The sequence below is a fragment of the Panthera onca genome, chromosome F2 (genome assembly GCF_046562875.1).
Source record: "Panthera onca isolate mPanOnc1 chromosome F2, mPanOnc1 haplotype 2, whole genome shotgun sequence".
NCBI lineage: Eukaryota > Metazoa > Chordata > Mammalia > Carnivora > Felidae > Panthera > Panthera onca.
In genome coordinates, this window is record NC_138356.1 from 18737540 (window position 1) to 18751226 (window position 13687).

The 13687-nt window shown below is 36.9% G+C and overlaps 1 protein-coding gene and 1 non-coding gene across 2 annotated transcripts in view; both read right to left on the minus strand.

The window, feature by feature from the left end:
- CPA6 (carboxypeptidase A6) overlaps positions 1-13687 on the minus strand; it is a 559011-nt gene that overhangs the window by 529328 nt on the left and 15996 nt on the right. The gene's annotated exons all lie outside the window — the stretch shown is intronic.
- On the minus strand, positions 1134-1236 carry LOC132664909 (U6 spliceosomal RNA). The gene has a single exon (XR_009603902.2). It is a non-coding gene; the product is annotated as a U6 spliceosomal RNA (small nuclear RNA).

Consider the following 13687-nt stretch of genomic DNA (forward strand, 5'->3'; position numbering starts at 1 on the left):
ATCTAGCGTTTTGTACAACATGGCCAGATTCTAACAACAACAACAACAACAAAACTTTATGAGATACACAAAAGGGCAAGGAAAACAAAGTCTGAAAAGATAAAGTGGTTATCAGAACCAGACTCAGATATGACAAAAACGCTGGAACTATCAGACAGAAAACTTAAAATAACCACGATTAATTTGTTAGAGGCTCTGATGGAAAAGAAAAACGCAAGATAAGAAAGGCATTTTCAACAGAGTTAGAAACTATAAGATAAAGTCAAATGGAAGTGCCAGAAGTCAAAAATAAAGTAACAGAGATAAAGAGTGACTTTAATGGGCGAATCAGTAGCCTTGACATAGCCTAGAAAAGAATTAGTGAACTTGAAGATAGGTCAATAGAAATTATTCAAATTGAAAAACAAAGAGGAAGAAAATGTGAAAAATCAAACAGACCATATGATATCAAATGGTATAATATCAAATAGTATAACATATGCATAACTGGACTCCCAGAGGAAAAGGAAGAGAGAATGGGGCAAAAAAAAATATTTGAAGAAATGATGACTGGAATATTTTCAAAATTAGTGTCAGACATCAAACCACAGATCTCAGAACCTCAAAGAACACCAAGAAGAATTCATTAAAAAAAAACAAAACAACCCACCAAGCCTAGGCACATCTTATTCAAACTGTTGGAAACTGAAAACAAAAAGAAAATCTTAAGCTCAATCTCTGAATACTTACATACAGAGGAATAGTAATAAGATAAACAACAGACTTCTAGTCAGAAACAATATAAGAAAGATGACAGTAGAGGGGCATCTTTAAAGTGCTGCAGGAAAATCCCACATCCAGTGAAAGCCAGTTTCAAAAGTGAAAGAAAAATAAAGTCTTTCTCAAACAAAGGTAGAGGAAAGAAGCTCCAGTCTTCTTTTTTTTTCACTTTTTTTTTTTTTGTTTTTTTTTGTTTTGGAAACAGACACAGGGCATATCATAGGGGGAAGCAGTGTGATGCCTCCTAGCAAGGCTCAGGACAATAGTAGCCAAAGTCAGAGATACCACTGTGGCCAGGCCTAAGACCAACATCACAGAGGTATGAGGAGAGGTTGACCCCTCCACACCAAAAATCACCAAAATATGCAATCACCAAAAATATGGAATGCTTCACAAATTTGTGAGTCATCCTTACGCAGGGGCCATGTTAATCTTGTCTGTATCATTTCAATTTCAATATATTTGCCACTAAAGTGAGCGTGCTCCACTCTTGATTTAAAAAGTGTCCTGTGCATATAGGGAGAGAAGAAATTGGTTGGAAGACACCTTTAGAGATTAGCTACTAGCATCCACTGCATGTAAGGTAAAAGTTATAGTACTGGGGAAAGTCCATGTTATCTCATTGAAATTAATTTTTCCTATTTATAAGTTGCTGGTATTAGTTTACATGATTTCAATGATTTCTTAAAATTGAACTATTTTTTTAATGGTAGTCGTACATTGTCGTTCATTACTTTATCAATCCGGAGATAGGTATTTTTGTGTGTGATATATAAAAACAGTCTATTTTAAAATTAGATTAATATATTTCTGAAATGTTAGAAGGGTTGGCTACACATAGTAGCTGTGGCTGATTATAATCAATCTATGAAAACTTAACCATCTACACATGAGCTGATGTCTGTATTTTCTTAATTTATTTATTTTGAGAGAGAGAGAGACAGTGAGTGAGGGATGGGCAGAGAGAGAAGGAGAGAGAGAGATCCCAAGAGGCTCCCTGCTGTCAGCACAGAGCCCAACGCAGGGCTCCATCTCGTGAACTGTGAGATCACAACTGGAGCCAAAATCAAGAGATGGATGCTTAACCAACTAAGCCACCCAGGCGCCCCTCTATATGTTAATAATAAATGTCAGTCAAGAGTCAAACTGATTAACAAGGGTTAACAAATGCAATTTCAATTTCAGAATTACCGTTTATATTTTAAAATGTTTATTTATTTGTTTTTTGAAATTTATTTTGATGGGGTGGAGGGGCAGAGAGAGCTGGGGAGAGAGAATCCCAAGCAGGGATTCTCAGCTGTCACACTGTCAGCTCAGAGCCTGATGTGGGGTTGAACTCACAAACTGTGAGATCATGACCTCAGCCAAAGTCAGATGCTTAACCAACTGAGTCACCAGTTGCCCCTAAATGTTTATGTATTTGTTTTTGAGAGCGAACGAGAGGAAAAGAGTTAGAGGGAGAGAGAGAGAATCCCAAGCAGGCTCTGCACTGACTGCCTACAGCCTGATGCAGGGTTTGATTTCATGAACCATGAAATCATGACCTGAGGCAAAATCAAGAGTCAGCCATTTGACTGACTGAGCCACCCGGGCACCCCCAGAATTATTGTTTATTAAAATTATCTTTTAACTTTCTTTTTAATCTTATATTTACAAAGAAATAACTTGGTTATTCCAATTTGATTTTGACAAATATGTATAGCGCCAATCTCTTCACTTTGTAAAAATGCTAATAAAAATTATTGGAGTCAATTATAGATTTGGTACTCCTAAAATTATTTTACTGAAATTTACAAGGATATTTGTGATATAATATAAAGAATGACTCAGCTGCACAACTTCCAGATAGTGAGTTTGAGTCATGCTTAATACATTTGTGTATGTTTTTTTAAAAAAATATTTAATGATACTTGTTAAAGATGGTGAGGCAGACTGCGATAGGTGTAGGGACTGCTGTAATGGGATTGCACAGTGTGGGAGAGAGATGGGGCTCAACTCCAAATATAGCATGGGCATGTGGGAATTTATAGATTAAGAGCAGGGTGTGGGTCAGTGGATGGAAAATTAGTAAGTGGAAACACCAGAAGTAAAGGGGATTCTGAGTAAACAGGATTCTTGCTGAAGATAGGCCAGGGTGATCAAATATCATCTGAGGGATGGAGAAAGATGAGGAACTTGATCATATATTGAAGGTGATGAGATATTGAGAGAGGAAAATGTTGGTTAAACTACTTGGTGGAGTTCTTACTAAAACTGGATTTTACAGGAGCGCAAACAGATGGGCCTAGGAGAACTAAGGTTTAGTCAAGCAAAAAAAAAATCTTTGTCATATTATATCAATTATAACATGATAGTATATATTCAAGTTAGCATTGAATAAAGCAGTGATTCTCAAGTTTGAGCAGGCCTCAGAATTTCCAGGAGGGTTTGTTAAAAACCAGATCACTAAGTTCTACCTTCAGGATATGTAATTCAGTACACCTCGGGTAGAGCCTGAGAATTTGCATGTCTCATAAGTTTCTGGATAATATTATTGTGTTTGGTCAGAGGAGCACTCTTTGAAAACTCCTTGCATAGATGAACAAATATGCTTTCAGGTTAGACACACTGAGTAAAACCCAGATTTGTTACCAATTCACTGAGAGCTTAGGCACAACCTTAATGTTTTAATCTATAAAACGGAGTATTAATAGCTACTGTGTAGTGTTGTTTCTAGAATCCTATGAAGTATTTGCCACAGTCTCTGGGACAGAGGATAAATACTCTGTTGGCACTGTTGATACTGTATTGAATGTTTGATGATGAAGATCTCATTGGAAAGATTGTTATGTTTTTCCCAATACATATATTTAATTTATATCTGCAGACCTATTGAGCAAATTAAGAGGTTGAATATTTTGATCCTGATAACATTAATAGGAAAACTACCTTTTGAATTAGAAGTGACTATTTCAATGCAGTTTCTCCAGAGGGATTTCTATTTCGCAAAAGAAAGATTGATCAGTCAACCAACACTCATTGAGTACCTTTGTCTTCAGACAAAATACACACATATACAGACACACTCACATATACACATAAACTCTAAAGTGAATACAAACTGGCTTGTTCTACAAATTGGCTATTCCATTTTTCTTCCTTTCTCTTATCATTTTATCTCTGGAATCGGTGCCTCTGTTTGCTGGTGGCATTCCTTTGCTTTGTGCCTCCTCCCCCAGGCTTCAACAGAGGCATCTTGCATCAACTGAGTACCCGTAGCAAAAGTAGTTAACAGATGTGTGGGTTCTGTTGTATTTTGGTATTGTAATTTCCTATTACTGAGAAAAAAAAAAGAGAGAGAGAGAGAGAAGTGTCACCAAGGAATCTCGGGGGATTTCCTGACTAGAAATGCCTTTGAAGTTGAAGAATATTTTTAAGACAGAGGTTTTTAATTGTAAAGAATCTTAATCATGTAGAGAAATATGCCTTTGAAATATTTTTCTTTGAACAGTGCATTTACCAGTTCAGGAAGCTCATTTCCATGCAATGATATTTTAATTTTAATACACAACTTCCCTTGCATTGCATGTATTCATAAAGCTACAATTTTATTCTTAGTTTTATTTATTACATTCTGAAAATTAGGCTACTTGCCTTAAGCTATTCTATATAAATGTTTTTATTCCCCAAACCCATTATTTTAGAGATGCAATTTTAGCCTTTAATGGGAGAAAATGATATAAAGTGGCTATGACTGAGGTTTTCTGGGTTTATATTTCTGCCATGTCTGCAGGGGGCTATTCCCCACATGAAAATCTAAGAATTCACACTAATGTTAATTCTGGGTATAAACTCATCAATCTGGAGGAAAAGAGATTTTACTTCTAAATGTAACTTTCCTAACTAATTCCACTTGCTCTACATTTGCCTAGATTGGACTTGCCTTCAAATAGAGATATGATCAGGCAAAAGCTGACACAAGGGGAATGAAAGGCTTACCATTTGTTTAAGGCAGGAAAATGACACTACTCAGTTTATGTCAAAAACACATATGGCCGGGGCGCCTGGGTGGCTCAGTCAGTTGGGCGTCCGACTTTGGCTCAGGTACATGATCTTGCGGTTTGCGGGTTCAAGCCCTGAGTCGAGCTCTGTGCTGACAGCTCGGAGCCTGGAGCCTGCTTTGGATTCCTTGTCTCCTCCTCTCTCTGCCCCTCCCATGCTCATGCTTTGTCTCTCTGTGTCTCTCAATAATAAATAAACATTAAAAAAATAAAAACAAAAAAGCAAAAAAACCCCTCACATATGGCCATAAATATTTCATTTCTTTGAATTCGAAGGTAAGACTCTTTGTGTTCACATTCTTAAGTAGTATATGTATCTTATCCAGAAACATATTTTACATCTTTGGCCACAGTAACACACACATACAGAATAAAGACCATCAAAGCCCAAAAAAGATGGCATTCATTAGGAAACCACATTCTCCTGAATTAATTGCCCTTCTGAAATGAAATGAATATTTTACAGTTCCTTTACTTAAAACACAATCACTAATTGCAAATGGATGTGTTAACATCATCAACCTAGCCTGAATGAAATATCTGCCATATTTGTAAATATATTAATAATTAGTATATATATCTGCACATATGTATATTAATACATCTGTGCCCCAGGGGCTCTTAAGATTTGGACTGCAAATTTGGTTTCTAGGATGCTTGTTTTGTCCAGTTTTTGTTTTTAGTAATGTCAGTATTGCCACTGATAAATTTGATTTGACTTGAGGAAAGACCTACTATTATCTTCTTTTATCTTTTTCATAAGTGCATATTGGGTTGAAACCCCTGGATAACTAATCATACTTTCTCATCATCGCAGAAATGTAAGGCAAGGAAGTCTATGTCAAGTAATGCAAGTCTGGTGAGGTGTCTTGAAAAAACGCCAGCAGCAGCCTTACATTTGTGCACAGGAAAACTTATATAGGGTAAACTGGATAGGGAGAGAAAAGCTTGGGGACCCACATAGAAGCTGGGATTGCACTGCACATTTCACAAAATTGAGGAAAAGTCAACTGCATGTCACAAAGAATGGGGGTGGGGAAAAGGATGTGTGGGGTAAGCTGGCGGGGGGGGGGGGGGAGTGGTTGTAGGATGACAGAGATTATAGTTACGGTAAAACTAATATAGAAAGAGGGTAAGAGATATAAATAAAACAGCAAGTTTTAGTGTCAAGAACATTATATTTTTCTTAACTAGGAGGCTTGTGTGCCAAGTTAGTCAATTTTTGAAAAATAAGAACTGTCTGGACTTCCCAAATATGCTTTCATCTTTGCTTTAGTGAGAAACCCAGAAAAAGGCCTAAAGCAGTTTCATAAGACATCATTTTTGGTTAAAAACAAAGAAGCACATTTAAAAAATCCCACACTTCAACCATCCAAAAGTTTTCCTAGAGTCTAATAAAAATAGTATTCCTTTTTTTATTTTATTTAAATTTTAGTTAGTTAACAAAGAATAGTATTCCTTTTAAAATGTGCATTTAAAAAAATCTTTCTTTCATATGACATAAGCTATGGCTGCTATGAAAACTGGTATACCTGAAATTTCTGATCAAAATCAAGGGCGAATTTTCCAAGACATCTAATTTGACTGTATTTTCCCTAATTTTTTTCTTTAAAGAAGAAAGCTTGTACTGAGTATTAGCTATTTCTCAAAGACAGGTCAAAAGAAGCTATAAAATACATTCTCCAATGCCTCTAAATTTTTAAAGACTATGTCAATCATAATAAAATATGATGCTTTCCTTTTTAGCAGATTATTTTAAATTCTAGAAAACAAATATAACTTGAAAAATACTTTATTCATAAAGATTAGGGATTGAGGTCAACATTTATAGGTAAGCATCTTTCCTGTGGCAGCAGTAAAGGCATAGTTTGAAATTAAAGCACTATAAAAACATTTTACTTATAAATAGGGCAATTTTGGATCATAAAAGTCAATGGTTGAGGACACAAAGGCTACATTTCTGACACTAATTCCAGTGTATGTACCCTTCGCACACCACAAAGCAATTCTGTGACATCAGCTAAGTGTCTACAATTCAATTCAATTCTGACACTGTGTGGAGACTGTCAGATCCCACAGGTTAAGAGCTCAGTCCTACAAGAAGACTCCCATGGCCCCCACCTCAATGCCAATCACAAGTATGGGTTGTCATCTGTGCCTCTGACCCACCATATATTGGAAGTTTCAAGGACCCCCCCCCCCCACCTTGGGTTTCATTAATTTGCTAAAGCAGCTCACAGAACTCAGAGAAAGTTTTACTTTTAGTAAATAGTATTGCAAAATACTATTGGTTTCTTAGTAAAGGATACAACTCAGAATAGCCAGATGGAGATGAAGCATAGGGCCCACATGGAGAAAGGGCACAGGGCTTCCATGCCTTCTCCAAGCATGCCACTCTCTCAGCACTTCCAAGCATTTGCGAACCGAGAAGCTCTCTGAACCTCATACTTTCGGTTTTTATGGAGGTGTCATTATGTAAGCATGCTTGATTAGATCATTGGCTTTTGGTGATAGATTGAACTTCCAACCATTCTCCCCTTCCCAGGGTGGTCAGGAGGGTGGGAATGGAAGTGTCAACCTTCCATTCAGTGGTTGGTTACCCTGGCAACCAGTCCCTATCCTTAAGCACTTTCCAAAAATCACCTCATTAATATAAACTTAGGTGTGGTTGAAAACAGTTTGCTATGAATATCAAGACACATTTATTGCTCTTATCACATAGGAAAATCATAAGCAAGATCTAATAAGAGTTCCCAAATTTGCTGACCACTCTTAATAAAAATGGAACCCTTGAAATTCCATAGAATTTTCAGATTCTCAACAGATGCTAAATATAGTGTGGCCACCTTTGTTGGTAACTGATTCAAATGAGTCCAAATCATCTAGATTTTTCAGAACTGTTTAGATTTCAAATATTCTATTTGTTGTGCCCTTATTTGTCTCAGAGTTCTGATTTTAGTAGAAAAAACATAATTTCTTTATCCATTGACCTGAATGGCTTCTGATTCTGCTTCTTGGAAAATTTAAAATAAGTGTAAAAATAACCCTGAGCTTAAATAGTCAATTAATCTACAACAAAGGAAGCAAGAATATACAATGGAGAAAAGACAGTCTCTTCAATAAGTGGTGTTTGGAAAACTGGAAAACTATACACAAAAGGATGAAATTGGACCACCATACACAAAAATAAACTCAAAATAGATTAAAGATCTAAATGTGAGACCTGAAACCATAAAACTCCTAAAAGGAAATACAGGCAGTAATCTCTTGGACATCAGCCTAAACAACATTTTTCTGGCTCTGTCTCCTCAGGCAAGGGAAACAAAAGCAAAAATAAACTGTTGGGATAAAAAAAAAAAAAAAGATTTTGCACAGTGAAGGAGACCATCAACAGAATGTAAAGGCAACCTACTAAATGAGAAAAGATATTTGCAAATAATATATCTGATAAGGAATTAATACAAAAATATATAAAACACTTATACAACTCAATGCCAAAAAACCCAAACAGTAAAAAATGGCCAGAGGACCTAAATAGGCATTTTTCAAAGAAGACATACAAATGGCCAATAGATACACAAAAAGATGGTCAACATCAGTCATCATCAGAAAAACGTGAATCAAAACCACAATGAGATATCACCTCATACCAATCATAATGGCTAGTATCAAAAAGACAAGAAATAACAAGTATTGGGAAGGATGTGGATTAAAAGGAACCCTTGGGGTGCTTAGGTGGCTCAGTCGGTCAAGCATCCAATTCTTGATTTCAGCTCAGGTCATGATTCGGGGTTCATGAGATCAAGTTCCACATTGGGCTGTTTGCTGACAGCATGGAGCCTGCTTGGGATTCTCTCTCTCTCTTTCTCACTCTCTCTCTTCCTCTCCCTCTCCCTCTGCCTTCCTATGTATGCGCGATTCTCTCTGTCTCAAAGTAAATAAGTAAATTAAAAAAAAAAAAAAAAGAACCCTGGTGAGAATATAAATTGGTGGTAAAGCCACTATTGAAAATAATATGGAAGTTCCTCAAAACATTAAAAATAGAAATACCACACAATCCAATAATTTTGCAGCTGGGTATTTACCCAAAGAATACAAAAACATGAATTTCAAAAGATATATGCACCCCTGTGTTTATTGCAGCATTATTTGCAATAGTCAGGATATGGAAGCAACCTAAGTATTCATCAATAGATGAATGGGTAAAGAAGATGTGGTATATACACGAACTATTACTCAGCCATAAAAAAGAATGAATTCTTGCCATTCACAACTACATGTATGGATCTAGAGTGTATTATGCTAAGTGAAATTAAGTCAAAGAAAGACAAATACCATATGATTTCACACGTGGAATCTAAAAAGCAAAACAAATGAGCAAACAAAGGAAACAAAAATATACCCATAAATACAAAGAACAAAATGGTGGTTGCCAGAATGGAGGAGAGTGGGGGGAATTAGTGAAAGGGTTCAAGAGGTACAAACTTCTAGTTATAAAATAAATAAGTCACAGGGATGAAAAGTATAGCATAGGGAATGTAGTCAGTAACAGTGTAATAACTTTGTATGACGACAGATGGTAGCTACACTTCAAGTGAATTGTCAAATCACTATGTTGTACACACAAAAGTAATATAACATTGTATGTCAAATATATGTCAATAAAAATAATAAAATAAAATAAGAGACACTTAAGCTGGTGAAATTAAAAAAATTTTTTTTTAATGTTTTTATTTATTTTTGAGACAGAGAGAGACAGAGCATGAGCAGGGGAGGGTCAGAGAGAGAGGGAGACACAGACTCTGAAACAGGCTCCAGGCTCTGAGCTGTCCTCACAGAGCCTGACGTGGGGCTCGAACTCACGGACCGTGAGATCATGCCCTGAGCCGAAGTCGGATGCTTAACCGACTGAGCCACCCAGGCGCCCCTGCAATTTTGACATCAAACAGAAATTCAAAATTTTTGTTTAAAATGATGGCCAAAAATGTTTATGTCAAGGAATCAAGAGGAAGTTTCTTTTCCAACTTTCCTTCCTGTCTAATGTTTCGGTTTTCTTTTCCTTCTCTGTCTCTGTTTTTAGTGTGGAAGTTAAAGGTGAATACAAGGAAGGTGTGAAATACCATCTTTACCTTTTGGAGGATCTATATTTCTTTGGTTTCATTTATTTTTGTGAGACGCTCAGAAGAAGTCCACTTCCAGCTCAGATTCTTTCCTTCAGAGTTTCCCCTAGCAACCTGCTAAATGCTCCTGTAAAATACAGGTTTTGGCAGAGTCAACATAATCACTGTATTCAATATTCTGCTTAGTAAATCACACAGATCTTTTTATGAGTCATTCTATGAGATGTTAGTTCTGGAAATTACAGACACACTATTAACTTTTATACTTAGGAACTAAAAATTCTAAATGAAGGTATAAAATTAGTATGAAAATACATAGAAGAGAGAAAGGTACTATTGTGGACCAAATGTTTGTGTTCCCCCTCCAAATTCATAGGTTGAAATCTGAACCCCAATATGATAGTATTATTAGGTGGCACGTTTGGAGTTAATTAGGTCATGAGAGTGGAGTATTCATGAATGGGATAGTGCCTTGTAAAAGGGACCCTAGAGAGATCTGTTGCTCCTATGCCATGTGAAGACACTCAGAAAAGGGCAGTCTAGGACCTGGAAGCCGGTCCTCATTAAAACCTGACCATTCTTGCACCCTGATCTTGGACTTCAGTTTCCAGAACAATGGGAGATAAATTTCTGATATTTATTAGCTGCCCAGTCTATGGTACTTTGCTATAGGATCCCAAACTGAATAAGATAGGTACTATATAATTTATTCAGTAACAAGTGAAACAAGTAAAAAGTAGCCTGATTAGATGAATTTGAACTCTTTTCATGAAAGAGGGATAACGAAGTTAATTAAAGGGATGTGGGAGAGTTGATGCATTCTGAGTTATGACTGCCTACCACAAAACATGGATCTATAGTCCTTTGTGAAAACATTGGGAACTACTGATCTGTTGGACTCCTTTTTACAGTACCTGGAAGGCGCAGAAACTCAATTAATGTTGCTTAACAACATTGAAGAGAGAGAAGAGAGAGAAGATGACATAAGGAAATAAGGTGGGGAATAAGGTTTTTTTTTCTGTTCTGAGGAAATCTGTATAGGTCACCTGGTCTGAGCATTAGCAGAATATTGCTGGAGAAAAAGACACATGACCAGACTGGAGTCTTTATGGACTCATGGTTTCCAATGTCATGTAGAATCTCTATTCTCTCCTTCGTATGACCCTACAACCAACAGATGAATTCACATCTTACGTCATAGATAAGCAACCATCAGAAGCAACTCTTCTTGACCAAATACGTCCAAACAGATCTACACACATCTGTGCCTACTGTTTTCTGTTACAATAGAAAAGGTGTTTGTAATCTGCTATTTCGTCCATCTGTGCTTTGTATCCCATATCCCTGCCTTCTCAGAAAAATGTTTCTATCAGTTTTTCTCCTCTCTCCTCTACCTTCAATCCCTTCAACTCCCCTCCCCCTGACTCTCATCCCCAACATACAAAAAACTTTACTTTTAGTCTAAATACACAACACCCTTTCTTGTCCTTAGGCTTGTTCTGATGATACTGCCCCTGGTTGGGTCATTCTTCCTTTTCATTCGACCGTCCTTCCTTAGTTAAGCCTTTCTTACAATCCCATTATGAAGCCCCACCCTGATGACCTCATCTAAACTGAATTACCTCCCAAAGGTCCCATCTACAATTACTCTGGGGTCAAAGGTTCAATATGTGAATGTTTGGGAGATACATTTCAGTCCATAGCACTGAGCTTCTTAGATTTATATGTTTACAGGTTTCACCAAATTTGGAAAAACTTCAGCCACCATTTCTTCAAATATCATGTGTCTCCCTGATTCTCCTCTTTTCCTTGTGATTCCAATTACAAACGTATGATAGGCTGTTCATTCCATAGCTCATAGTTCACCTTCTATTCGATTTCCATTCATTGTTCTGTTCTGTTATTGTTCACTCTGTTAAGTTTCTCTTTGTGTTTTATTTTGTATACTTTCCACTGCTATGTTTCCCAGTTCACTAGTATTTCTTTTTGCAGTGTCTAATCTGCTTTTAATTCCCGCCAGTGTATTTTCTCATTTCACATAGTATCTTTCATCTCTAATATGATTTGGTTTTTCTAATATCTTTCCTTTCTCTCTTCATCCTCACGCTTTCCTCTATCTTCTGGAATTTATTTATAACAGGTGTTTTAACAGACTTGTCAACTAATTCTAGTGTGTTATTTCTGGCTCTGCTGATACTGATTGATTCTCCCCTGATTTATGGGCCAGTTTTTTCTGCTTCTTTGCATACCAAGTTAATTTTTTATTGATGCCAGACATTGTGAATTTTACATTGGTAAGTGCTGAATATTTTTGAATGCCTTTATTTTTGGACTTTGTCCTGAAAAAAGTTAAATTATTTGGGTTCAGAACAATCCTCACCTAGGGATAACTGACCCACTACTAAGCAATCTCTGTCTGTGGACTCTGTACCAAATGATGCATTTACTAGATCTTTCTACTTTGGCTTGTGGGAACATAAAACTCTCCCACATGAGATGTGAGGATCTCCCTACTCTTCTCTGGTGGTCTTTCCCAGCCCCAGGGAGTTTCCTCACATGCACCCAAAGATCAGTCCAAGGACTTGAGAGGGGCCCTCTTGCATTTCTCTCCTCCCAGACACTCTACCCTGAGAATGATAGCTGCCTTGGCTTTCTAAATTTGTCTCCTTAGTCCACGAGGTTGCTGAGCTGTTTGAGCTCCTCTTCTTAGGCTTCAGCCTGAAAAGGCTCTCCAGGCAGTGAGTTAGGTCACTCATCCAGTCTCATCTTTCTTGTTTCCCCTTTCTCAGGAATCAGTGCTCCGAGCTGCTTGAAGTCCAATGTCTGAAAACTGTTGTTTCATGTATCGGGTCTGCTTTTCTAGTTGTTTAAGATGAGAGGTTCAATCCAGTCCCTATTAATCCACATTGGCCAGAAGCAAAGGCCTCATTTTCCAGTGACTTTTCTTTTAATTTGCAAGTATTTATTTAAATTCAAGATAGTTAACATCCCTATTACATTTGAATACTGTCTTTGTTAGATACTGGATTTTTGCATATATTAGAATGTACCTATTGATTATTCCCCATTACTCTAACAGAGTTCCCTATTCATGTGCTAATATCACATTCTTTTGATTATGGTGGCTTTATGTGAAGTTGTACTGTTTGCAAGGCAAATATCTCCCCTTCTTTTCAGACATTATTTTACTGCTCCCAGATATTTTTTTTTTTTAATTTTTTTTTAACGTTTATTTATTTTTGAGACAGAGAGAGACAGAGCATGAACGGGGGAGGGTCAGAGAGAGAGAGACTCAGAATCTGAAACAGGCTCCAGGCTCTGAGCTGTCAGCACAGAGCCCGACGCGGGGCTCAAACTCACGGACCGTGAGATCGTGACCTGAGCTGAAGTCGGATGCTTAACCGACTGAGCCACCCAGGCGCCCCTGCTCCCAGATATTCTTAAATGATATTAAGACTTGCTCTTTTTAGGCCTTATTATATGACCTCAAATAATGGATAATTATATTCAACTAAGCCTTTTATCCTTGTTAGAAATAAATCTCATGGTTCTTAACTATATTATAAGTGGAAATATTTCACGTTTCTGTTTATTGCTCGTGATTCCCAGCATAAAGCTACTAATTATTGCATATTTATCTTTTAAAAGGAAATCAAGTCTTCTTGTTAATTATAGCATAAGTCATATAACAAAAAGATAATTCATCTCTTCTTGTTCCAATATTTACCAGTATTTTATTACCTAACTGTACTATATTCCCTAGAACAG